Source organism: Jaculus jaculus, chromosome 14, assembly GCF_020740685.1.
Source record: "Jaculus jaculus isolate mJacJac1 chromosome 14, mJacJac1.mat.Y.cur, whole genome shotgun sequence".
Taxonomy (NCBI): domain Eukaryota; kingdom Metazoa; phylum Chordata; class Mammalia; order Rodentia; family Dipodidae; genus Jaculus; species Jaculus jaculus.
This window is the reverse complement of record NC_059115.1, coordinates 76,100,992-76,128,381: the sequence shown is the minus strand read 5'-3', so window position 1 is coordinate 76,128,381 and position 27,390 is coordinate 76,100,992. Positions and strand designations below refer to the sequence as shown.

Genomic DNA, 27,390 nt, shown 5'->3' with positions numbered 1-27,390 from the left:
AAAAAAAAAATCATAATAAAAATCCAGGCACAATGGTATACACCTTTAACCCCAGCACTTGGAGGCTGAGATACGGGCATCACTATGCTTTCAGGACCAGCCTGGACTACAGAGTAAGTTTCAGGTCAGCCTGTACTACAGTGAGAACTTGCCTCAAAACAAACCAAAAGTAAATAGAAACAAAGAAAGGAAGGAAAGAACGAAGGGAAATAGACACCACCATCAATAAAACCCTAACATAAACATAATGTTCAATGATGACGCCAATGTGGAATAGCAGGATAAATTATTCTGGTTACCAATTCCAGTATTTCAATAACATATTGTTTATGTAAATGCCCACAAATTATCTAACTGGACAAGTGTACACTCTCCTGAGAGAAGAAAATCATTCTTTTTACTAGAGTTATCATAGGAGAAGTTGAACTATACAATATACAACGTGCACTGTTCATAGCATCACTGAATATTAGGTTTGGTTGCTCCCAAAGCAGAGTCAGGTTATTTGCAGACTCTCATGGTTCTGGAATCCCTTTCTAGTGACAGAGTAGTCCCTTGCTCCTTGCCTTGCAGAGGTGTAAACCTAATCCCTGGCATCCTGGTAACAGTAAACCTTTTCAAAAGTACAACACTCAAGAAAGAAGTGGGAAATGTTTTATCTGAAGGGAATCCATAGCACAGGCATCTTATAGTAAACTTTATTAGGTCTTTAAAGAGAATTATGGATGATAGTGGACCCATGAAATGACAGATGGCCCCAGAGGGGTGACAAAGCTGTGGCGCCTGTGAAGGTCTCCCTTGGAGCTGTAAGCTGAAAGTGCAGCCCCAGAGGTGTGAGTAGCCAGTGTGAAGGAGAGGGCATCCAGCCTCGTGTTAATCTTGATGTAATCTGCTGATAGCTAGTTCTTAATAATGACTTTTATTGATTTCCATATTTTCGTAATGCATTCAAATAAATGCCTTAGAGACACTCTTGTGGATAGAAAAGTGTTTTTTTTTTTTTTTCTTGTAAGTACACTATTGCTATAGTCTTCATTCGTTTTGTCATTCATTAAAAAAATCATCTGGCCGGGCGTGGTGGCGCACGCCTTTAATCCCAGCACTCGGGAGGCAGAGGTAGGAGGATCGCCATGAGTTCAAGGCCACCCTGAGACTACAGAGTTAATTCCAGGTCAGCCTGGACCAGAGTGAGACCCTACCTCAAAAAAAACCAAAAAAAAAAAAAAATCATCTGAAGCCAGGCATGGTGGCACATGCCTTTAATCCCAGCACTTGGGAGGCAGAGGTAGGAGGATCACTGTGAGTTCTAGGCCACCCTGAGACTACATAATGAATTCCAGGTCAGCCTGAGCTAGAGTAAGACTCTACGTCGAAAAAGAAATTCATCTGAGTAACTGTTCTTGTAGGTATTATTGAGATGTGAGTAAAGGAGATCACTTATTCATACTATAGTAGTGAAGCTGACAAGACATCTTCCCAGGTGTTATTGCACTGAATCCATCCATGTAACCTGAGCGCATTTTTATTACCTCGCAAGAGGTCAACCAGAAGGCCCGCATTCCCATGTTTCTTTCCAAAGACTTCATGGTCTTGAGGAACATGCAGAAATGGTCCTTAACTTCCATTCTCTGTCTCCAAAGCCACCACATCACATGATATGGTTTGTTTCTTGACTTCTGGAAGCTTATTGACATCAAGGGGTTTGTGCATAAACAATAACATGAAAAAATCATTACAATGAGTGCTACACCATCATTTCAAAAATACATGTGCATTAGCTTCCCAGACTACTGCTATTTGATAAACTATATTTTCTGGAAAATCATCACTTTCCTCTGCTTTTCTTCAGACCAAAAGTTGACTACCTTGCTGTCACTGGAAACCTTTTCCCTGGAGTGACTCAAACATACGTCTTCTCTCCAGACAGGGCACAGACAACAGACCAGAGGACGATTACAAGGAAACCAATTTTGGTGAACCAACCAGTTTATTGGAGTTTCTTACAGAGCAGGTTGAGGGTTTGCACGCAGGAGCAATAGGTGACTCAAATGCAGCCGGATCAGAGGTCTCGCCCATCCTGGATGACGGTCTGCTCCCCCCAGGCTGCTGTGTCACCAGAGCGCCCACCTCAACACGGTGGCCACACAGAAGCCGCAGCTCTCCAGTTCTCCAGCGCACTGCGCCACTTGCAGGAAGCTCCAGGTGATACTATTCCCCATGTTCCTGTTTCCCCTTCTTATAGACGTAGGATGGATCTTGAAACCCTTTCCCAGACGCGATGACTTCCTGAGTCTTCGGAACTTCCTTCCTGCCCCCACCCAGGAAGAAGGTTTCAGTTTCTAATAAACAAAACAAGGGGAGTGGTTGAGTGACCTATAGTTTCAGGCCTCCCAGACTTGACTTCCTGAGCCCCCAGAGCCACCTACCCCTCTGCAATTCCAAGGCATCTGCTACACAACACTTCCCAATATTCATGTTAGTTTTTACCTCTTGATTGACAACCATATTCCCAATGGATCATGGCTTTTAACTGGGTTCACAAAACTTAACTGGCTGTGTTCCAGCAGGGGAGGAACAGTGAAGCCTAAGGAAGGTCTCCATCCTAGACAGTGCGCGACTCACTCTGCAGTGAGAAGGCTCACTCCTGCGTGCGATCTCTGTACCAGCAGGGTTTGCACCACATCTCCACAATGGTGAAAATATCTTTTAATCATACCTTTGTATCTTCGGAGTAATCAAAATTCAAATGTCATGTCCAGGATGGCCGGCTTCTATAATGAACAGAGAATAACCTGGAAATCGGGGGATGGGGAGTAAACAGAAGTTACCACTGATGGAGGGAAAGAGGAGTGTGTCATAAAGACGGCAGCTGTGGAGCTGAGCAGGGATGCTGGCGTCTGGTGGGAACTTATGGGAATTAGATCCAAGAATGATGAGCAGAGGCATGCTCAGGGCCATGGGCTGGGTCTCTTCTACGTTCACGAAACAGCCCATGAAGTCAGGCAGGAGACAAACATAGAGCAGACAATGAGCTAGATTTAACCACGTTCACTGACAATAAATGTTTAAGAGCAGGCCAGAGCTGTGAAGGAAGTGGGCTTGGCAGAAATGTACCTGAGAGCTTTCTCAGTCTTTCTGCTTTTCACTAACACATTTAGAGACTAGAAACAGCAGGTGCTTACCCTCCTGGGTGCACTCACACTAGGACATAAGCCACTGACCCTGTCCTAGTTAATGAGATCTAATGGAAAGCCTTGATAGTTATCTGGGAAAAGCCGCTGTTCCTTCTTGGTGGTGGGGGGGTGGGGAGATGTACAGGAGAAATTCTTTTCGTTTCCTTCCTTCTGTGGCAAGCTGTGCTGTGAAGACGTGATGGTTGGTGCTGATGCAGCTATATTATGTTCAAGAGAAAAACGTCAAGAAACCCACCAGAAGTCAGTTGAGAGCCCCGACATCGCAGAGCTATGGACAGAACGATGAAAACCCCTACTGATGATCTTATGAGATGGAAGGAAAAGTTAAGTCCCTGTCACTTGAGCTACTTTTGGCTTTTTTCTGTTAGTTTCAGCCAAAAGAAGCTGATGTCAGAAGAAACTACAGTGCTGCTAGTAAGAGTGAGGATTTCCAGGATGGTGTCTGTGCTTCTGAACATGGTAAATGTGGGCCAGACACGGACACCGTATCGAGTCAGAGGCTGGCACCACTGAAATCAGGAGTCATCAGCCCAGACAGGTAAAGTTCACTTTGAATCTTGGCTAGTAAAGTAAGTTTATGCAAACATCTAGGTAACAAGACAAGTTCTGCAACGGAAAAAAGTAAAGAAATCAAACTCAGACTGTTACCCTAGTGGGTGGCAGACCTGGGATAAGATTATTTCATAGAATTGGGGGGTGTATGCATGTGTGTGCAGATGTGTGCACCCGCTGAAACTTACAGAGGTCGGCATAGAGTGTCAGGTTTCATCTTCTGTTCCTGCCCTGTATTCCCTTGCAATAGCCTCTCCCTCCACCCAGGGCTTGTCAATTTTAGTGAACAAGCCCCGTGATTCTCCTGTCTCATTCCCTCCCCTCACAGCACCAGGTTTTCAGGTTTTTACTTATGTGTTGGGGAATTAAATGTGGGCGATCTCTGGCCCTCATGCATAATTAACAGCAAGTGACCTTACCCACTGAGCATCCACCCAGCCCTGAGAGAATTAATTTAGTCAACTGTATTATGCCTGTCTAGATGATTTTAAAAAGTTCTGAAATTGATGTCAGTGAGCAAGAGTCTATGATCAAAAGCCAGAGAAGACTTGGCATAGTATTTCTTGAGAACGTGGACTTGCCCTGGACGTGGAGGCTGTGAGAACAGATCATGGGGAGACTGGAAGGTGCTGATTTGGCCAGCAATCACCATCCATCTAGACATGTTAAAGACAGCTGTCATTATACTTTGATCTGCAAGTCCATTTCCCCAGATGTCAGCAAAATAAACATAGAGAACAAGAAAGTGATTAGCCCTTGGGAGGTGTAGGCAATAGAATTAGGATTCCCAGCTCAACTTCTGCTACACAGTATGTTCAAGGCTAGTGTGGGCCATATGAGATTAACTCTCAAAAAACAAAGAGGACCCTCATCCCATAAAACAGGGTTGTAGCATGTCAAATATTAAGGGGAAGTGAGAATACAAACATGTAAATCTCCAGAAGGCAAGAAAAACAAGTCTGGAGTTCATGGAGAAATCCTAATTAAGGACAGCCTCATTATTGGCACCTGTAAAATGGGTCATGTTGTCGAGAGAACTGGACAGAGAACCCAGGCATGGGAAGAAGCTCACACTTATTGAGTACATGCCACGCTCTGGCTGTATCCTTGAGAGTTAAGCATCGAATTCAGCCCTCAACAATACCATGAAGGAAAAATCTGCAAGTTCCATATAAGAAAGCAAGAAGACAATTTACACACAATTCTTAAAACTGAAGGGATAGCTCATCCAGGATTTAAATGTCTGGATGTGGTGATTTGATTCAGGTGACCCCATAAACTTTGGTGTTCTGAATGCTAGGGTCCCAGTTAATGGATATTTGGGAATTAATGCCTCATGGTGGTGGTGTATTATTGGGGGAAGGCTCATGGGTGTTATAGCCAGGTTCCCCTTGCCAGTGTTTGGCACACCCACCCGTTGCTATTGTCCACCTTATGTTTGCCATAGGGTGATGTCCACTCTCTGCTCATACCATCATTTTCCCCTGCAATTGTGGAGCTGCCCCTTGAGCCTGTAAGCCAAAATAAACCTCTTTTTCCCAGAAGCTGCTCTTGGTTGGGTGATTTCTAGCAGCAATGCGAACCTGACTGCAACACTGGACAAAACTACAAACCTGTGTAACTTCAGCTTTCAAATAGTGTTCAAACTCTTATGTTTAAAACTGTTTAAGGGCTTACTCTTACTTTATTTTTATGACTACTGAGTAATTCTTACAAAATCCAAAGCACCTCTCAATAGCACAGAAAATATGATTCTCCCAAATTTACATTTGAGGAAAACATGCAGAAAGTCATGCATGAAAATACCCAATGAATCATGAACCCAACAATAAATGTCATTGCTCACCCTTACTATATGTGCAGAATGAGAGATAATAAGAGCTCAGGTAGCCTCAGTGAATTTATAATCTAGTTGCAAGGAAGATGATATAGACAGATGATAGATAGATAACTGACAGACAATACAACGTAATATATGGTAAACTACCAGAGTCAGATGTTTATATAAAAGAGAGTTTGCCATTAATCAATCACTGAAAGACAAGTGGCTAAGAACAAACTTCTCTAAGCAAGTATATTCAATCCTGTTTTGGCTCCTTATGCAGTGTTGCCATGAGAATAGTCTATAGTTTGGAGAGAAGCACTGTATTCATGGAGTGCTTATTTTCACCAAATGCCATATATATGGCAAGTGATTCTCTTTTATCCCCTCAATCTGGCTCCCATTATACAGGGGGCCTCTTCAGTGAGGTTACAGTATTCACTGTGGGGTCATATAAGCCTCAGTCTGTTTGGGTTAAGAGTGGAGGGCTGTGCTCTTAAAATCTTTCTACCTCCTCTTCCACAGTGTTCTCTGATCCATGGAAGGCCTGTTGGAAGTCTGACTTCGTGTTGAGTTCTCTGTAGCCTCTGGATTTCTGCTTTGATAGGTTTTGATTATTCACTGTGTCTGTCACCATCACCCTGGAGCTGGTTGTCAGACTAGCAGTGAGAGCAGTATTCATGTTGCTGCTTCCTCTGCAATTTTACCTGGGCCCTGGCAGATGTGGTACAGGTAGCTAGTCTCATTTGGGACAGTATGTTATCTTCTTGTCTTATCAGTGGATCTGGCTCTCCTCCCTTTTCGTCCATCATCAAGTAAAGATTCTCCAGTCAAGAATTTGGTTGGGTTAAAGGATGTATGCAAAGTTATTTGAGAGATTTTTGGTGTGCAAACACACTCTTCTCCAGAGATCAGTGGGGGCTTCTCTCTAAAGTCTGGATTTCCTGACTGTAGGATTTTGACTTGGTTTCCAGTACCAGACATGAGTTATCTGGCACTGAGCAGGCCTCATGTCCAATCAGAGAAGAGCTGGTTACCTGTAGAGACTGTGTGTCACTGTTGCGCAAGTGTATACTTCTTCTCGAGCTGGTTGATTTTGTACTCTGCAGGGTCCTCTGCTATTCATGCTGTTGGTGGCTGCTGTCTTCCAGCACTGTAAGGACTGTCCAGCAGGGAGCTAGTTTCCCTTTCAGTTCCAGTCTGCTTTATCATGTTTATTTACTCTTACTATATCCCCAGTAACTGTTGGTTCAACACACCAACAAAAGTAGTCTAAACACCACTCCAGACTCTGGAGACAGGAAGATGAGTAATATATCCTTCCTCCAGAGGGACAACCAATTCCCACACTGCCCATGGGAAGCATTACAGCAAAAAGACATGTTACTATTTTTTTTTAATTAGTTATGGACATACTCAGTGTGTAAATAGCACATGTTGGTACCATCCTTACCTTCATCCCTGCTTCCCCCTCCTGAAGGGCTCCTCCTCACTGGGGATGCCAGTTAACTCCATGGGGATAATGGGTCGTGCATTGTGGGGTTAGCTATCTGTGGTGGTTTAATTCAGGTGTCCCCCATAAACTTAGGTGTTCTGAATGCTAGGTTCCCAGCTGATGGAGATTTGGGAATTAATGCCTCCTGGAGGGAGTGTATTGTTGGGGTGAGCTTATGGGTGTTATAGCCAGTTTCCCCTTACCAGTGTTTGGCACACTCTCCTGTTGCTATCACCCACCTTATGTGGGTCAGGGGTTGATGTCCACCCTCTGCTTATGTCATAGTTTTCCTCTGCCATCATGGATCTTCCACTAGAGCCTTTAAGCCAAAATACACCTCTTTTTCCCACAAGCTGCTCTTGGTTGGGTGATTTCTACCAGAAATGTGAACCAGACTGCAACGGTAAAGTGGTACCGAGGAGTGGGATTGCTGCTAGACACTCGAGTGTGTGGATTTGGCCGTTTGGAGCTGATCTTCAAGACAAATGTGGAAGGATTTGAAACCTTGGCCTAAGAGATGCCTTACTGTGCTGTAAGTACAGCTTGACGGACTATTCTGGTCAGAGTTGAAAGACCTGAATGCAATAAGAACTATGGACTATAAGGTTTTGCTTATGAGTGTAAGAGACAGCTTTGCTTGGGCTGGGCTAGAGGAAGCTTGTGTGAAAAGCTGGCTGTTATGCCCATGTCCTGAGAAGTTGTGCAGGGTTGCTTTGTGTAGAAATTAACTGGTGTGAGCAGAAGGATATGGCACAGAAAGAAAAATCTTTGGGTGAACTGCTGCCCATTCAGCTGCAATTGAGAGATTACAGCCTTTGAGATTGGGCCAGGTGACCTGCACTGGGGCAACAGGAAGAATGTAGACTCTTTTGAAGGGGCCTGAGTGCTCAAGGAGTGTCCTGTTCTTCAAAGTCTGCTTTATTTCCTGCTGGCTTAACAAAATGGCTCCCTACCTGGTATTGTGTAGTATAAGAAATGCAGGAAAGAGAGGGTCATTGAGTTTGTAATGCAGTTTGTGTTTTGGAAATGGCCATGGGCAGTGTGAAACAGGTTTGCTGGATGCCTGAATGGAGACCCAATGGAACTGTGAGGATGAACTGTGGGTTGCAACGGAGACCCAGTGGAGATGCTAGGACCACGAGATGGCTGCCAAGGAGAACTGCCTGCCCCAGATTAAGTTTTCCAGGACTGTAAGTAGCCTAGCTGGAGGACAGAATTGGAATGCCAGAGATTTGTAGCTGATTAGAATTTTCAGACTTGGAGATTTATCACTGATAGAGTTGTTGGACTTGAAGCTACAGAGTTTGATGTTTGCCCTAGTTGTTTTAAATCTTGTACTGGCTTAATATTTCTTTGCTATGCCCAGTTCCATCTTTTGCAGTGTGAGTGTTTATTCTGTGCCATTATGGGTTTGGGGGTGAGTTTTTTTGGTATTATGGCTCATTTAAAAGACCTTGGACTATGGGGATGTATGAACATCATCGGAATTGATAAAAACTATGGGGACTTTAAAGTTGGATGAATGCATTGCATTTTACATCATGTTTGGTTATCAATTTATGGGGGCCAGTGACAGAATCTGGTGGTTTGATTGAGATGTCCCCCATAAATTTAGGTGTTCTGAATGCTAGGTTTCCAGCTGATGGAGATTTGGGAATTAACACCTCCAGGACAGTGCATTTCTGATTGGGTTTCATTCACTTATAAATTGAAAAGCATTCAGATGTATACAAATATAAGGCTAGGGAATCCAAAACAGATATTAGAAGTTAGCTAAATAAACAACAAATTATGTTGGAAGAGTGTAAGAGCAAGATTCTTTAGACATATTCATTATTCAAATATTGAAAGATATACCTAAATACCTTAAACTCATAAATACTCTATAGATATTTCAGATCCAATGTGGTCCACATCTGTTCTATTGAGGACAAACTCTCTTTAAACTCTATTAAAAGAACTTGTGATAACAGAAAACTGTGTCCCACCATTGACTCATGCTTTGCTTGTAAAGGGGTTTATCATTATTTTCAATTTTTTTTGAGAAGAGAAAACACAAAAAGCCTGTAATAATTGGCATATGAAACAGTTAAGTTGCATGACAAATAATACTTTTGTTTCTTCCAACTCTGTCTCTTTTCTTATTTGAGTGACTTTCTTCAATATCTCTTACACTAGTTGAATTTGTTCAGAAGAGGAACAAATGAACCTGATGAAAAATATTAATACTAAACTGTTGAGAGGACAAGGGCAGAAGAAAATAAGCATAGCATATGTGAATGAATCGCATGAGGGGGGTTTGAGAAAACCGTGTGGAATACCTTACCAAACATTTCAGGATACACCATACATTATACATACGGCTATAATATCCTTTTATATCTATAAACAAAAAGTTCCCTCCTCCAAAAATATAAAACACTGGAAAGTAAAATAGGGCTAACAATAAGCTTTGTCTGTGCAATACAGTCAGAGAGAACCAGGAAGAAAAATTGAATCAGCACAATTATAGCTGCAATATTCCTTGGATTTCTTAGAATAACCAATAATAAATATCCTACCCATTATTGTTAAAATGCCCAAAAAGATGTCAGTATGCTGGCCAGTTTCCCAGACTTATTCCTCATACCTGTAACAAAAAGATTATTTGCCACTCTAAATAGTCCAATAAGGACTTAAGAAAAATTTTACCCCATATAAACCCTGACAATAGAAAGTACAGTGAAGAAATCATTGAAGGGTTAGGGATATAACTCAGGAGTAAAATACCTGTCTAGCATGTTTGAAAGCCTGGTTTCAATCCCTAGCAGGAAAAAGAAAGAAGAACTAAAGAGGAGGAGAGAGGAGGGGAAGAGTAAATTAAAGTTAATCCCACTAGCCACATTTACTTGTGGTGGTCATTCAGACTGACCATGAACTGGTGGTACCAGACTTCTTCCTAAGAAGCAGTTAAAACCACATAAAATATATCACTTTCATTATCTTCACTGAACCTATCTTGAACTGTTAACGAAAACTTACAATGAATGCATGCTCACTTGCTGATGTTCAAGACTGAATTAAGAATCAAAGTCTTGGGCTGGAAAGATGGCTTAGTAGTTAAGTGCTTGCCTGTGAAGCCTAAGGACCCCGGTTCGAGGCTTGATTCTCCAGGACCCACGTTAGCCAGATGCACAAGGAGACGCACATGTCTGGAGTTCGTTTGCAGTGGCTGGAAGCCATGGCGCACCCATTCTCTCTCTGTCTCTCTCTCTCTCTCCCTATCTGCCTCCTTCTCTCTCTGTCACTCTCAAATAAATAAAAATAAATAAACAAACAAACAAAAAAAAGAATCAAAGTCTCAACGGTCAAAACAAGGAAGCACTGTACATCCAGAGGACACCCAGCGTGATACTCAGGTTGTACCTGGGTTACACATCAACAATGACCTATCAGGTATGTAAGAGACTGATAACTCCAACATTATAAGTTATAAAAAGAAGTCAGTGGGGTTGAGAAGATAACTCCATTGGTCAAGTGGCTGCCTCATAAGTATGAGAACCTGAGTTCGATCCCTAGTGCCCACATAAATCCTGGGCATGATGGTATGTGCGCCACAACCTCAGTGCTGGGAATGCAGAGACAGGAGATCCCTAGAGCTCACTGGCTAGCCGGTCTAATCTAGCTGAGCTCTTAATCACTGAGAAATCCTGTCTAAAGAGAAGTGTGGACAGTGTTCCTGAGAATAACACCTGAGAATGTCCTTTGGCCTCCACACACACATGTGCATGCACACCTCTACACATGTAACACACACACATACACACATACATGTGCATGCACACCTCTACACACGTAACACACACACATACACACCTATACCCTCAAATTATTTTTGACACATGAAACAAAATGGTAGAATAAACGGGGCCTTGAGGTGTATGCCATTAATCACACACTCGGGAGGCAGAGGTAGGGGGACTGACATGAGTTCAAAGCCAGCCTGAGACTGCATAGTGAATTCAGCCTCGGCTAGACTGAGACCATACCTCAAAAATCAAAAAAAAAAAAAAAAAAAAAAAACCCAAAAAACAGTAGAATAAGAGAAACCAAAGGAAAACTTTTTTTAAGAGCAAGTTAACAGTATCCGTCAGTGGAAAAAAAAAAAATTGAGCATGAAAGCTGTTCTAAGAGACCAAAAGTAACAATACACCATTAAGAGTGGACCTCCTATTAATAAAATGCAACCAAATCCCATCCTTTCGATCTTCTGTGGGTTACTTACTGACTTCTTGCAGAATGGTCAGCGTTGTTTCAACTCGAGTTCTGTTGATTTCCTCTTTTTCACTCTACAGTTTAAAATGTGGAACAGAAAAAGGAGGACCAAAAATGAAATGTTACATGATCCCACCTGGCAAAAACCTATGAAAGATGAATAGAATGCAAAGTAATCAATTAGAACGTAAGAAGTCTGCCGGGTGTGGTGGCGCACACCTTTAATCCTAGCATTTGGGATGCAGAGGTAGGAGGATCGCTATGAGTTCGAGGCCACCTGAAACTACATAGCGAATTCCAGGTCAGCCTGGACTAGAGGGAAATGTTACATAAAAAAAAAAAAAAAGGAAGTCTAATCATTGTAGTTTGTACCAAATGGGTAAAAAGTATAGATTTTATTGGATTGTACCAAATTCAGGTAAAAACGTATACATTACTGTGACACTCACACATATATGTATGTGTGTGATTGAATTGAACTGGCTCTGCCCATTCCTGCTAAAATTAAGGAAAAGTTCACATAAAGCATGTTTAGAAGTCTGTTCTGGAGTTGTGTAAGTAAATAAGAGATGAGCCACAAAAGCGAGAAAAGACTATCATTCTGCGTGTTCATGATCACAGGCCCCACCCTCCATTCTAAGACAACAGCCAAAGTTTGAGCATGCAGCCCTTTCTTCGCAGCCCCCAAGATTCCAGAGCCTTAGCTCACCATGGCCTGAGACGCTGCCCCTTCACCGGGCCCCAGATGGGACAGGGACCATGTCTGCTCACCCAGACATCCTATCACACGTGACCTTGTCTGCTGTTATGGGCAAGCCCCTTATGGGACTAAGAAAATATGATCCTCCCTTCTTGAACTCAGCACCCAGTGTCACTTACTTTCCCTCCTTCATCTCGGGTATTAGTGGATCTGAAAACCATAAGCAAAAAATTCAGTGAGAGAAAGCTAGCAAGACCTGAGATCTTTAAAAAAAAAAAAAATGATGATAATACTTAAACTAAACATGGAGCAAAGAGTATCTTTCGTGTTTTCCTATTGGCAGAAGTGCAATGAAATAAACATAAACAGAAAAAGATTGCAAGCGGTTATACATTGCCTTAAGGGATACAACATTTTCTAAGTTCCAGACATCTAAATATCTTCGATTCTAAGCTGTCCAACCTATCACTTCTCTGGTTCCTTACTTGTATAAAAGGTGTTTCCATATTAGACAAAGGCCAGTTCCCTGGAAAATTACACTCCCAGGCTGAAGACATGTGCATGTGCAGAGAAGTAGGGACAGAAAGACACACGCCCCATACACAGTTATTCTGGGCGTCTAAAATTCAGCCCAGGCAAACAGACCTATGCAAATTGAACTAAAAGTCGCATCTGTAATGCCAGCACTCAGGGAGCCGAGGCATTGGAATCTCTGCAAGATAAAATCAGCAGGGCTACGTGCTGAGGTCACTGTCAGCCTGGGCTACACAGTGAAATGCTGCTTAAATTTCCTATGCACCACCCCCTGCAACAAAGTGACTAGCATGTAACTTGACCATCAAGAGTTAGTCCTATAGTTTTTAAAAGTGTACCAAAGTATCAGAAGTAATTATAGTCTGAATTGGTTTAATGGAAACTTAAAATACAACATAAGAACATTCGTGTGGTCATATTTTCAATAATATACATTTCCCTTTTGAAGTTTTTTCAACATTTGCTACTATTTTGCCAATTTACTGCTATTATTTTACAATCTGAAATAACTAACTCCTGGAATATTTACCTGACACACAACATACCATGTAATTGCTTTACGACTCCTTGGATTGCTTAGCAGCTCTAGTTCCTTCATCTTTTTGGCATTAGTTCCTAGTAAAATACACATAGGAGGCATTCAAGAAGTGTGTATGTCACAAATAACCTGAGTATTCTCAGTTAAATGGGCAACCTTAATGAAAGCATTTAAACACTAAAAAACAACAAAAAAAAGCAACAGTCATTTTCATCTTTATTTATAATATCCATTATTAACATGAAAGCTATTTGACTTTATTACACTCCCAAGTTATGTTTCACAGATGTGTTTTTGTGGCTGTGAAATTCAATCCTCTGATTACTTCTTAGCTGTTTAGGTTTTAGACTATGCAATATCGTTTTGTACTTGTGTACATCAGGTTCAAAAACTGTCACATCAGAAATAGCGTCTTTGAATATATCAAAATGTACTTTGATCATTCTCATGAGATAATACCTGCCATGTAATATTAGTTAGATTAAACACTTAAATTCTTTTATCATTTTTCCCTTAGAAATTGCTTCAATGTTCTGAATAAAGAAACACCTAGAGGCTGGGAAGGTGACTCAGCGATTAAAAGCTCTCACCTACAAAGCATCCAATAGAAAAGACGAGAGGGCCTGGTCTCTTTGCTCATCCATAAAGGCCGTGTCCTAAAGCATAGTTCACATATACTTGAACACAAATAATTTTTTTTTATAATGGATGGACCTTTTCTTTTTTTAATTATTTAATTTAACTTATTTATTTGAGAGAGAGAAAAAAAGAGGTAGATAGAGAGAAAGAGACAGAATGGGCATACCAGGCCCTCCAGCCACTGCAAAAGAACTCCAGACACGTGTACCCCCTTGTGCATCTGGCTTACATGCATCCTGGGGAATTGAACTCGAGTCCTTTGGCTTTGCAAGCAAATGCTTTAACCACTAAGCCATCTCTCCAGGCAACAAATAAGTGTTTGATTAGGACCAAACTAACCCCGGTGTATCTTAAATGTGGGTAGTAATAGCTACCATTTGCAAAGCAAGACTTAACTTGCTCAACAGGGCTACTGAACCTAGAATTTTAGTATTCAATAGATGACCCTGGCTCTCCACCAGAGAGCAGGTGTGAATGCTGATTCTTGGGTCCTATACCAATGTTCTTGAATCTAACTTTAACAACAGCCTCAGGGGATTCATGCCTACCATGAATTTGAAAAGCATTAGTCTACTGCTAGATATTTTCAGCAAGAATATTGGACATGATATGCAGACTGTGACTTCATAGATAAGAACAAGATTGCTTGGTCACAAATATAACATGATGTTCAACTTTGTGTCAAACCTAGCATCACCGCATTCAGCAACGACTTATCACCTGAGACTCCATCACTGACACTATGTCTAGAAATCCCATTTTTGGATTCTGTAAGGCTCACAAAATCAATATCATCACTTGATAGTTTCACCTCTTTTTGGACCAAAAACAGCTTTTCACATTGATTTTACTGAGAACACTAAGCCAAATAAGACTGAACTATTTCCAAAATTAAATTGGTTTTCAAATATAATTATATATTCTCTTTGGGAGTAATAAAAATATTGGACTGTAGAATCTGGAAAACTGAAGAATTTAAACTTGTTTAAACAATGGCAGCGTAATGGTGATATAGGAAGTGGCTCTTTTAAGGAGAAAAATTCTCACTTAGGTACACATTTTATTTTTTAAACTACTCAACTGGGCAAATTATATGAATATATATAATAAAATTACTTAAATTAGAAATTTATAAGACTTCTAATTCTCATTTTCTTAGATACTTGGATTGTATCACTTAAGTATTCACCAGATGCTGACTCTTTTGTGAAAATTGAAGTATATATTAATGAAATGACCAATTAATTCTATCTGTAGGATCACAGGTTGCAATAAGAAACACAAATGAACTTTATCCTGCAGGATGAATGCATTTCTCCAAGTTAAAAAAAGAGGTAACAGAATTCCAGACAGAGCAAAGCAACATTAGTAAAGTCACAAAGGCCCTAAGATATACATGCTCCTCCTAGGAATGAAATAATTCAGCTACGATAGTAAAAGGCTGCAAGAAGGAAGCTGAACTGATGAAAAAACATGCAAAATATGGTTATAGTAAGACCACCTAATCTGCCCAATGTTTTTAAGCAAGAGGATATGTTAGCCTTTTTGATTACTGTTATGAAATACTTGAGTTTATGGTGGCATGTATTTTTGTAGGTGTAAGATCAAGGGCTACACCTGTTAATATTTTGTTGCTAACAGAGTCCTGATGAGGTCCAAGACAATATGAGGTGTGTGTGTGTTTCTGATCTCTCATATTCTTATGAAATGACCACAATATAATCATGAGGGTTCCACCCTAGCACCTTGCCTAATCTCAGTCACATCTTCAAGACCCCACCTCCAAACACCATATCAAGTTATGGTTCCGCTTTCTCAGCATGTCAAATAAGGATTAAGTTTCATCACACAATGCCTTGTGGAAACACCCCAAACCTCTCACCCGTAGCGAAAGAGCAAGATCTCAGAAAGATGTGGACACTAGCATGCAGACAGATGGGGAGAAGAGAAGTAAGTATGGAGGACATGGAGAAAAAGAAATGCCTAAAGATAATTTTAAAAAATTCATTGGGAAAAACTATTAACAGATCTTTGAAACCAGATGTGGTGGTGCACACCTTCAATCCCAGCACATGGGAAGCAGATGTAGGAGGATCACTGTGAATTCAAAGCCAGCCTGAGACTATATAGTGTCAGGTCAGCCTGGGCTAAAGTAAGACCCTACATCAAAAAAAAAAAAAAATTCTTTGAGTTGGGAATAAGACGTGTATTATCACTTTCTCCCATTTTTTATACATAAACCCATACACATTTATTAATGGATTGCTAATATAGTGTGCATGCTTTGGTCAGAAACGGGAGGAAGAGCAATAGCTCTGCTCTTGGTGAGCTGTGCTGGAATGAGTTCTTGCCCAGAGGACGGTAAAGCCTTACAGTTCTGGGCCCCATGAGACAAGCGAAGGCTTGTATGAAGAATGTATGTAATAGGCTTTATAAAACAGGATCCAGATAGTAAAGAAAAAAATATTAAACAAGGAAGAAAGCATCCATTGGTATGCACAGGAGCCCCCAAAAGTGAGAAACTCAACTGAGGGCTGAATTCGGAGGGGCTAAGTATTGTATTAGTGTCTAGAGGAGCAGAACCGCTGAAATGAGTTATATTTTAAAAAGGAATTTATTGGATTAGCTTATGGTAGTCCAATAGCAGTTGCAGGCCTGAGAATCAAGGAACCCAGTAGCTGCTCAGTCCAGTGGCCAGGTGCCTAGTAGTCCCAATCCAGCACTGAAGGCCTGGAAGCTTCCTGAGGAGCCACCAGCTTTCAATCCACATGGGTCTTCAGTCCACGCTGGAAGTCAGAGAGCAGCTCCGGCAGCCAAGTGGGAGGAAGAAGGAAGGGCTCTTTTCACCCAGCACTTCCTTATATAAAGTCCCCTTCTGAGAGGGGCCACCCGCTCTAGGGAAGGGTTTGCTCTGGGGGAAGGACTTCCTCCTTCAGTTAATCCTTCCTGGAAGCCACCTCAAGGATCCACCCCAAAGGGATTCCTGTGGATTACTAGACAGATCAAGTTGACAACACCTTGGTTACATCACAAGTATGTTGTAGCTGTCTCCATCTATAACTGAAAGTGTCCAAAACTGACTGATTGTCTATTGAAAGTTTAGTAGTACCTTAGCATTTCATTGAAAGAATAAGGGCTGAAAGAACAGGTGAGCTTGACCTGCAAGCTAACAGCACAACTGAGCCTCCCAGGCAGCAATGTTTTGGCTGAACTCCCAGAGTGGGGATTCTCAGAGCCCCAACCTGTCTCCAGTAGACTGTGTAGTTTCTCAGTCTCTAAACCAACCATACAGTTTCTAAATTTCTTAACTATATCATTCCCAGAAGAAGAGAATATCTTCACCCAAGTCTGCTTAATCATCAAATGATGATAATAACACAATGTTATAAGGACAAAGTGGGCTGTCCCACGGAGAGTGTGTCTGGCACATAGTAAAGACTGTGTAAGCAACGAGGGTACAGTGTTACCTGGCCTGTTCCTATCACAGCAGTCCTTTCCCTTCTTGGCTTATTAATCTACTTCCCACATTACTTCTATGTCAAAGAATATTCTAACTGTAAGTCTTAAGGCCTAAAACGTTCATAGAATTTACAACTTTGATTCAACTCAATACATGTTCAGTAGTTCCTCTTAGGGAGAACATCCAGTTATAGGAGGATATAATCCATGCATACAAGGAATCATTTTCTCTCTAGCCTGCACTGAAAACAGTTAACCTTCCATGAGGGATTATGCAACACTGTAAAACATAATGTGGAGTCAAGCCAAATGATGATGAGAACTATTGCAGTCAAACACATAATGCATAGAGTCTGAAGAGTTGTGATCTAATTCAAGGCCCCACACCTTGCCCTGGGGCAAGCTGCTGACTCTTTTCTGGGCAGCAAGTGGTGGAGGTGAGGCAGTGGGATCTGAACAGGAGATGAGTGGAATGCCTCCACCACTCACTGTCAACTTTGGATGGATTTATTATTAATTTTTTTTTTTATTTTTTAGAGAGAGATAATTGGCACACCAGGGCCTCAGACACTGTAATAGATCCCAACGTGGGGCGCCACTTGCCCCAGCCAGCGGAGAGTTGAACAAGGACCCAAGAGGAAGTTAACCTGAATGGGAAGAGGCAAACAGACACAAGGAAGGAGACCAAGCCTAGTTTCTGGTCAAAGCCTCAAGAGTTTATTCTCACATGTAGGTTTATATAAGGTTGTAGGGGGAAGGGGACGTAATCAGGCCAAAGATCACAGAGTTACCAGCAGCATGGGGGGGGGGGTTATCACCCAAGCATACGATTTCTTCTTTTCTGGTAACTGAGCATTTAGATGAGGAGATAGAAACTTAACTTGCTATATGGCGATTTCTGTCAACATGGCCGAGGTTAGGCTCATAGCTCCCAACATCGCCTCCCTTCTTTTAGGCTTCACAGGCCGGTAACCTTAACCACTAAGCCATCTCTCGGGCCTTTGATGCACTATCTACAAAACAAAATGAATGTAATTGTATCTATTCCTTATCGCTGCTGTGTAGAGTCAATGAATGAAAACTTGTAAAGTACTTAGAACAGAAACTTCTTGGCACTAAGTAAACACACTCTAAAATGTCAGGAATCTTAAGTATTTTTAACTCTCAGTCTCCTTCACCGTGAAATGAATAGTCAGTGTCCATCTTTCTTACAAGATTGAGTGAGGGCTGGAGGGATTGCTTAGTGGTTAAGGCATTTTGCCTGCAAAGCCAAAGGACCCAGGTTCAATTCCTCAGGATCCATGTGAGCCAGATACACAAGGTGGTGCTTGCGTCTGGAGTTCATTTGCAGTGGTTGGAGGTCCTGATGTGCCCCTTCTCTCTCTCTCTCTTAACTAATTAACTAAGTAATAAAATCTTTTTTAAAAAGATTGAATGAAATGATTTACAAGAAATGGAGCAATTTATGTGAAAGCATTTTCATTTTTAATCTCCATAAGTCAGAGAGTGTGTGTGTATGTGTGTGTGTGTGTGTGTGTGTGTGTGTGTGTGTGTGGATGCACACATGCTACGGAGCACATGTGGGGGTCAAAGGATGAAGTTCAAGTCAGTCTTTACCTTTCCCCTTCTTTGAAGCAAGACCTCTTGTTGCTCATCACTGTGAGTGCCAGGGTGGACCGCCCACAGGTCTGCAGGATCCTCCTGTCTTTGTCCCCTCAGGCTTCGGGATTAAAGATGTTTGCTTCTCTTTGGCTTGGCATGGGTGCTGGGCATCCGAACTGCAAGTCCTCATCGTGATTGGGCACCAACAGAGACATCTTCCCTGCCTGACAGCATTTTAAATTATTGGCTAAATAACATTCAAATGCATAATAATATTTATAATATTAAAAATGAGCATTATAGCAAGCAGGTGACAGATAATCCCCTCTCAGCAATCATTTGGCCACTCCGTAGATAGAAGCTCCATTTAGAACCCTTCCTAAGTGCATAAAACTAAAATGAACCCTTTAGCACTACCTTGTGGGAATCCTATCCAATGAGAATTTGGGACAATGTTAGAAATAACAGAAAATGTACTTAGGTTTTTTTTTTTTTTTTAATAATCATTTGAATGAACTATCTTAACTGATGAACCTGTAGGCCTTGATGACCACATTTTTTAGATGATATTAAAGTAAATAGAGGAAATTTAATCTTTTTTAAATGTTATCCATTTGGGATGTGTGTTGACATTTTACAAAGCAAACCATAAATGTACTTAAACCGATGAGTAAAACATTAAAATTAAAAAAAAAAAATCAGCCTTATCTGTTCTCCAAGTACCTTTTTCAAATGGCACCGAGAACTTTACACAAGCCGTGGGCACCTCTGTATTTAATTCCTAGGGGCAATGGTATTCATCAGCGCATTAGCAGCCCGGTCAGGTAGTGCTGAGTCAACCCCATTCTGGGACTTTCCTTACTTGTGAATGCAGCACACAGGCCTTGAGATGTCATTATTCCACCGTTATGATAAGGCACTCACTTATGCTGCTTTACAGGAGAAAGAACCAGAGTTTAAAAAGCCAGAGCCACCAATTTATATTATGCAACTGTAACACTCCTGAACAGAATCTCATTTTAAAAGACAGTGCTTAGAAGCTTTACCAGCTTGATCCATGATCATGGAACTGGTGGTTCTTTAAAGGTGTTTCTGCCTATGTTTTTCTTATGCTTTATTTTATTTTCATTAGAAATAACTATATTGATTCTAAGACTGCACCAATTTATTAGTAGCACAAATGGAAAACAGCCACTACGTCACTGGCTGGATGAGCCTCACCTGTCTGCACGTCTTAGCTTAAGCATGTTTATGAAGTACCATGGCAGCTATCATGATGAAAGTTAGGAGGGTGATACACAGACAATGGTCCTGGGGAAGAAAGAAACATTTTCAGGTAGGTACTCACCTCTCCATCTTCTTTGAGACTGGGTCTCTCCCTGCTGTTAACAGTTTTGTCTGAGCACTTCTGGGCAACTCTCTTGACTCCACCTCCCTTTTTGCAGTAGGAGCACTAGGATTCCAGAAGGCTGCCGCGGCTTCCAGCTTTCACATGATGTCTGGGGATCCAACCTCAGGTACTTAGAATGATGTGCTTGGCATTTTATCCACCAAGCCACTGCCCACACCAGGGAGAGCCACGTCCCATGTAAACACACCCGACCCATGCCCTTGTGAGCAACCCTAACGACACCCACTAGGACAGCCCCACACAGAGGTGGGGAGGTGGTTTAGTGGAGAACATGATGGCCACGCATGCATGAGGATCTGAGTTCAGATCCCCATTGCCCACTTAAACGCCAGGCATAGTGGCAAGCACCTGCGGTCTGAGCACTGGGAAGGATGGAAACAGGAGGATCTCCAGCTAGCTAGTCTGATAAAATCTTTGAGGCTTAGGTTCAGGGTGACACCCTGTCTCAGAAAAATAAGGTGGACAGTGGTTGAGCAATATACTGAATGTTGACTTCTGGTCTCCATGTACGTGTGCGTAAATGCAAGTGCACCCACACATAATGGGTGGCCACACGCATAGGAGCACTGTCAACCCCCACTCATACAGATCACACGTGTGTGCGCATGCACAGGTCCCCACCACACACATATTCACACGCAAAATAAAAGGAGAAAAGTAGGAGCAGGACTAGTTGTCAAGAGGAAAGGATCAGTGAGAGTTGAGAGGAGGAGAGAAGGTCATGGGGAGAGAACATGATCAAAACACATTATATGCATGTTACATAAATACTGTAATGAAAATCATGCTGAGCAATTAATATGTGTTGATCAAAACTTAGGAGGAGCCGGGCGTGGTGGCATGCGCCTTTAATTCCAGCACTCAGGAGGCAGAGGTAGGAGGATCACCATGAGTTTGAGGCCATCTTGAGAATACATAGTAAATTCCAGGTCAGCAAAAAAATTTTAAAAAATAATAAAATTAAACCTAGTATGGTAGCCTGGCATGGTGGTGATAGCCTTTAATCACACCACTCAAGAGGTACAGGTAGGAGGGTCACTGTGATTTCAAGGGCAGCCTGGGACTACAGAGTGAGTTCCAGGTCAGCCTGGGCTAGAGTGAGACCCTACCTCAACACAAGAAAAAAAAAAAAAAAAAAAAAAAGCTTAGGAGGTGTTCTTCCAAGGTCTCTTACTTGAACCTGTAAATTAGTTTATGAGGAGAAATTTCCTCTACCACTTTCTCGAAATCTTCAGAGTGCCCTAAAAACCAAGAAGTTTGGATATATTATAATTAACAAGGAAAACAGTAGATTCCATGATCAGTACAATTTGCCATGACTAATGAGAAGCTTACAGGTCATGAGGTGAACTTTGCTGGAGGATTAAAATCACAAATGGCAGTGGGTTTACTCCTCTGCTCTTTTGTAAGTGATGGACTTGCATGGCCCACAGCCTTCAAGTCAAAATGTGGCATTTACATCTCTTGATTATAAACTTCCTGGACTTTTCCTTGAAATCTATCCAAAGTAAATTCCTAGAGTTTGTTTCCTCACTAGCCTTTCAGTCCAATATTTGGGGCAACTTCTTTTGCCAGAGTCTCTTGCCTGAGGAAGATGCTTATTAGAAGGAAAGAGAGGGATGACACACTCAAAGTCTCGCATGTAGCAAATGGATACAGTTTTAAAATCAAAACCCAGCCTGTTCTGCCAAGGGCATGAGGATTACACAACAGAGCTGCTTTGATCTCAATGTTATCACGTTTTCCAGCTGGGATTCTCCTCCCATCCTCTCGGAACCACACCCAGAAGGTAATCATTTGTGAATTATTTCTTCACTTCTTTTCCTGCCATCTTGCACATTATTGCTGGCCAGCTTCCTTTGACAAAGAGAGCTTTCACATAATATCGAGAGGACTAGAGCTTTTAAAATAAATAAATAAATAATACAATTTCTCAGCAGCAAGTAATTCACAAACTGTTGGTATCTGATGTTGGGACTCTGAGACAGACTAAGAAATCCTTACATGAATAACCATGGGCTTACTGGGTGCTTGAGCTCAGTACTCAGTCTCTGCCACGCAGCCGTCAACTTCTCAGAATACCATTGGGAAATGAATGAAAGGAAACCAAACGCCAAGGGCCGAAGGTCTGGAATTACTGTGAACCCTGCTCAGAATCCAGACCCATTCACTGGTGGTCCAGCCCTCATGCTGGAAGCAACCTGAGGGAACCTTGTGTGCTGGTCAAGCTCAATTTGGATGCGACAGGGCAAAGGTCAATCGTTTCACCAAGGATTTAGGAAATATTTGGAAGCAAGGTGTAGTCCCAGGCAAGGAAGTGCATGGATGCTCAGAGTTCGAATCCCGGGTCCTCACCCTGCATGTCAATCCGCACTTCCCGACAATCAGCCGTGTCTCCAGCTAGTCCTCTTTCCTTCCACCCACCACAACCGAATCAGCACAGAGCAATCCAGAAAAAATGGTGAACCCGCGTGTTCGCTGATGCACTTGGCTGGATAGGTTTCAGCACTGCACAGTATTTAATAGCTGATTGTAGATTTAGCTTCTAGGGAGACGTGTCTGAACACTTTCAACTATACAGCATCATAATCATTCACAGAAAATTCACATTGCACATGAACACACCTGAGACAATAATCAACTCAGCGCCTGGAATCAAGAAACTGCGTATCCAGAGGGGCTCAGACAGCCTTCAACGGGTCCATCAGTGGATGAGGAGGCCCCTGTGAGCCGCGAGAGCCACGCAGGAAGGGGATGGCCAACGGCTGACCCACACCCGGTGGCACAGTTGACGACGAATTCATCCTGCTAAGTGAAAAGAGCCTGGTGTGAAAAGCAACATGCTATACGACCCCGTGCGTGTGACGTTCTCAAAAGATGGCTAACAGCAGGGGGACGGGGACTCCATCAGTGGCCTGCAGGGTCTAAAGGACTAGGCAGAGCCTGGACTCCAAGGGCAGCGCTGGGCAACTCTGGTTGATGAGATAAGCGCTCTGGTTCCTGCCGGCGGGGATATGACGGGACAGTGCATTTGTGAACCTTAAACGGCGTGAATTTCACTGTATGTAGGTTACATATAGTATATTCATACAGAAAAGGGAAGTTGACTGTATATAGATTGAGATTTTGTTTCTGAACTATAAAAGCTTCATAATCAATATTTTTTTTTTCTTTCTCGCCGTCAGGAAAATTGTTGATTATTCATCCTACAAAGAAGTTCCGCTTATCACGTAGCTTCAGCGTGTCCTCGATAAAGCCTTCCCATACTAAGCCGCGTTTGCCCATATTCTATTTTTTTTCAAATAAGTAAGCTTTATTTATACACCTACACGTCCACCACTCGGAGGGAGGTCCCTTCTTCCCCCTGCTGCTGGAATACACCGACGTGGGTCTGTGCTCCCTACCACGTAGTTACGAGACTGCTGCGTTCTGCGGTGTGCCATGTAGGTACCATGGGCACGGATGGCACAGGCATTTTTTGCCATTTCATCCAACATCGCTTTCATGATCGTCCATTCACTTTTGATGGCTTCACGGCGGCCTTGTGGCAACACACTAACTCACTACCGTCCTGGAAGATGCCATGGCCATCCGTGTTCCAGTGCCTTCACGTTTTTCTCCTCCTCTTCCTCCTGCCAGAGGAGAGACCCCCCACCCGCAGGGCGGGAACCACTCAGCCCCCGGCTGCCTTCCCGCATTTCCCGCGCCCCTGGAAATCGCGGTGTGATCCCCCTGGGAAATGGTGCAGAGCGCGCCTGCAGTCCAGAGCCACCCCCTCCCCACGCCGTGAAGGCGCGCGGCACGGACAGACGTTGGCAGGGTACCGCTGTGACCTTGCGCCCTGGCTCTCCTCACTTGGGCGTGTCAGACGCGGGAGCGCAGGGGCCGGCGCCCATCCCCACTGCAGGCCCGGGAAGGGTTCGGGGCGGGGGGTGGGGGGCGGCGCAGGGAGGACGTTTGGAACAAGGTCGCCTCGCAGTTTCCCCCTTCCTCGTGCAAGGATCTCAAAGCTCCGCACGGCTGTGGTTTTCTCCGGTGGCACCTGCCCCACGCGTGTGTCTCAAGGTCAGCTCAGAGCAGGGGGCCCAGAGGACGGATTGGAGCAGCAGCGACAACCCCGTTCGCGCTCCCCCGCAGCTCGCCGCCTCACCCTACCCGCCCGCCTCCAGCAGGTCGCGCGCCCGCATCCCTCTCCCCCTGCGCCCGCCGGACCTCCCGGTGCTTTGTGGCTTAAGGTCCTGCTGGTGCCTAATGTACACACCGTGTGGCTCTGTGCCTGCAAAAAAAAAAAAAAAAAAAAAAAAAAAAAAAAAAAAAAAAAAAAAAAAAAAAGCCAGCTAACTAAATAAATAAACTTCTGCAAGCATCCTGCGTCTGGATGTGCCCCTTGCAGTGCGCGGCGCAGAGCATCCATCTGGGGAAGAAGAAGGCCATTGCCCTGCAAAATCGGGCTGCGTGCGCAACCTCCCCGCAGACCCCTGCATTTTCGACGCCTCTGGCTGCAACTCTGCAAGCCTCAAACTTGACCTTCGAGAGGGTTTCAAAGGCAAGGCTCGCGGGGCGCGGGGCGGCCTGGACCGGAACTGGGAGCCGCACGTCGAGGCGCTCCGACCCCCAGGGGCGGGGAGGACCCGTGTGCACATGCCCATGCCCATGCATATGCATGAAGCTCCCGCGCTGCCCTCTTGCCCGGCAGATGCTGGGGGGGGGGGGTGCGGCAGGGGGCGGGGCAGGGAGGTCGGGGGCTGCGGCGGGGCGCTCGGGACGGCCTCTTGGGCGCACGCGGGCCGGGAGAGCCGGGGAGGTGATTTGCATGGCGCCCCGTGAGTGGCCGAGGCCGGGGGCCGGCTCCGCGAGGTGGCTCGTGACCCGGGTCGCTGCGGACGGCTCTGCGGTCTCCGGGCCCCGCCGCCCGGTCGCTGCAGTGCGCAGCGAGGCCGCGAGGGGGCGCGGCGGCCCATCTTTGTTCCGGCTCCGAGCGGCGGTTCGGTCCCCCGCCCCGCCCCGCCCCGCCCCGCCCCCAGCACACGCAGCCTCACACGCGGAAAGTGCGGAAACCCTGTGATCCAGTCAACCGGCACTGCCCCGTCTATTAAGAAAGATGAACGCGCCTTTCTCTTCCATCCCCTTCGTGGGAGACCACTTTTCATTTCAGATGATCACATCAATAAACATGCTTCCAGCAGTAAGAGTGGCACTTGGCCGAAAAGATAAAGAGACCATATATATATATATATATATATATATATATATATATATACACACACATACATACATACATATACACATACACATATATACACACTCATATATATATATACATATATATACACATACATACATACATACATACATAAGGTGTGGGTGGTGAAGAAAGACAATGCAGGAAGGCAGGAGAATAGGCACGCATATGTAAATCCGCGCATAACCGCACCTCGGGAACACAAAACGCGTGCGGCTGGGACAGGCAGGGCTCCCGGGGAGAACACAGATCCCTCACCAACACCTCAGACACTGCAAGCTCCCCCACACGCCGAGGTACACACCCACCGACCAGTCCATGCTGTCCCCCAACACACACACACGCACACACACACACGCACACACACACACACACCGGCCCCAGGAAAGGCATTCGAATATATTCACACGCAGTGACAAGGTTCCCCAGAAAATACTAGAACAGAATAGCAATGGCTGCTCCCCTCCCCCTCCAGGAAAAGACCCAGCAACGACTCTATTTGCATAATGCTAATAGAGGCAGGAAGCCGGCGGGGGCGAAGACCCGCGGCGCCCTGCGCGGCGCGCACTTGCGGGTGCGTGTGTACAACACTCATGGACGCACGCACGCACGCGCGCGCCTGTGGGCGGGACGCGCCCGCAGCCTGCGTCCTCCGCCCGCGGGCACGGGCAGCGGACAGATGCCATCCAGTGCAGTGGTCCAGAAAAAGAAACCCACCCTACTCGGCTACCAAGCGCGTCCGAGCACTGAACACCCAAACCCACACCCCCTCATTAGACACAGGAGTGGGGTTCAAAGAAATCACAGATGAGTAGCAGATAACAGTTTTGTACCTTGTCATCGGCTTAGACAATACTTGGACATTACTTCAGCCCAACGATGGCTCTCCACCACGCTCCTGGAAAATCACAGCAACGGGGGTGGGGGGTGAATAATCTTTCCATGCCGACTGCGTTCCTTTGTTTTCTTTCTCTTTCCTTCTTGTTTTTAAAGGCAGGGGAGAGAGCAGTTTCCTCTTCCTCCAAAGGATTGCTCTGTTTTTCTTTTGCGGACCCAGGCGCTTTCCAGTTGATTCTCCATTGAAGAAGGTGGCAGGCACGCTCGACTCCCCAGCCTCCCAGCCAGACAGCATCACAAAAGGCATTATTACACATCCCGAATAACAAAGGCTGTCTATATATTTACGAATCTGTTCAAATATTTAACCTCTTAACTTGCTAAATACGCTCCTCTCTTTCTTGCGCTCTCCCCTCTCCCCCCTTTCTGCTCTCTCTTCTCTCTCCTCTTTTATCCTTTCTCTTTCTAAAAAGAATAGAAAAAGAAAGCCTCTTTCTGGACTCCAAAATGTGGCTGGATCTTTACCTGGTTCTACTTTAATGTTGATTTCGTTTCCTAGCAATTATCCTTTTGGCCACCAAAACATCTAGTTTAAATCACCAGAATTACACGTTGAACAGAATCATTGCTTTTGCTCCTCAGTTTTTAAACCTCCTTAGAAAGGCATCTCCTAATTGGTGGGTTTTACTTGTGAGGCCACACTTCCCTTCAAGGGACCAGTAAGTCTAGGGACTGTGGCTAACAAGGGGCCTTCCAAAGACAGAGTTCTGTCTTCTATGGTGTGGGTGACCAGCTCAGGCCAGGCAGTGAGGCACACTTCTCATGCTATGACCAATTTGTAATGCCATCACTGAGCACTTCTGACTGCACAGTTCTTTTCTCATGGGTGGAAGAAAGCATTCTACAGGCCACTGCAGAACCCAAAGGTATATATATAGTAGTGGGCCTTTATGATAACCAAAGCCTTAGACTTCTCAAAGACTAAGGTGTTTTATTGTGTTGCCTAAGAAGGGGGGACGGGAAGTGTGTTCCATGTAAGTGGTCCTCTACCTTCTTGGGCAGTGCCCCGGGAGAGAGTCCCTTGGAGTGACTGGCAGTCACCACAGTTTCC

At 44.0% G+C, this 27,390-nt stretch overlaps 1 long non-coding RNA gene across 4 annotated transcripts; it reads right to left on the bottom strand.

Annotated features, from left to right (window-relative positions):
- Positions 1-1,968: 1,968 nt before the first annotated feature.
- LOC123454842 lies at positions 1,969-27,111 on the bottom strand. 4 transcript variants are annotated; one of them, XR_006633509.1, is made up of 9 exons: positions 26,805-27,111; positions 26,276-26,556; positions 20,138-20,288; positions 18,805-19,013; positions 13,097-13,166; positions 12,089-12,227; positions 11,328-11,391; positions 2,717-2,792; positions 1,969-2,339 (listed from the first exon to the last, which is right to left on the bottom strand). It is a non-coding gene; the product is annotated as an uncharacterized LOC123454842 (long non-coding RNA). The 4 variants fall into 4 exon arrangements; XR_006633511.1 differs by having other exon boundaries at positions 1,969-2,308; XR_006633510.1 differs by having other exon boundaries at positions 12,197-12,227.
- Positions 27,112-27,390: the final 279 nt, after the last annotated feature.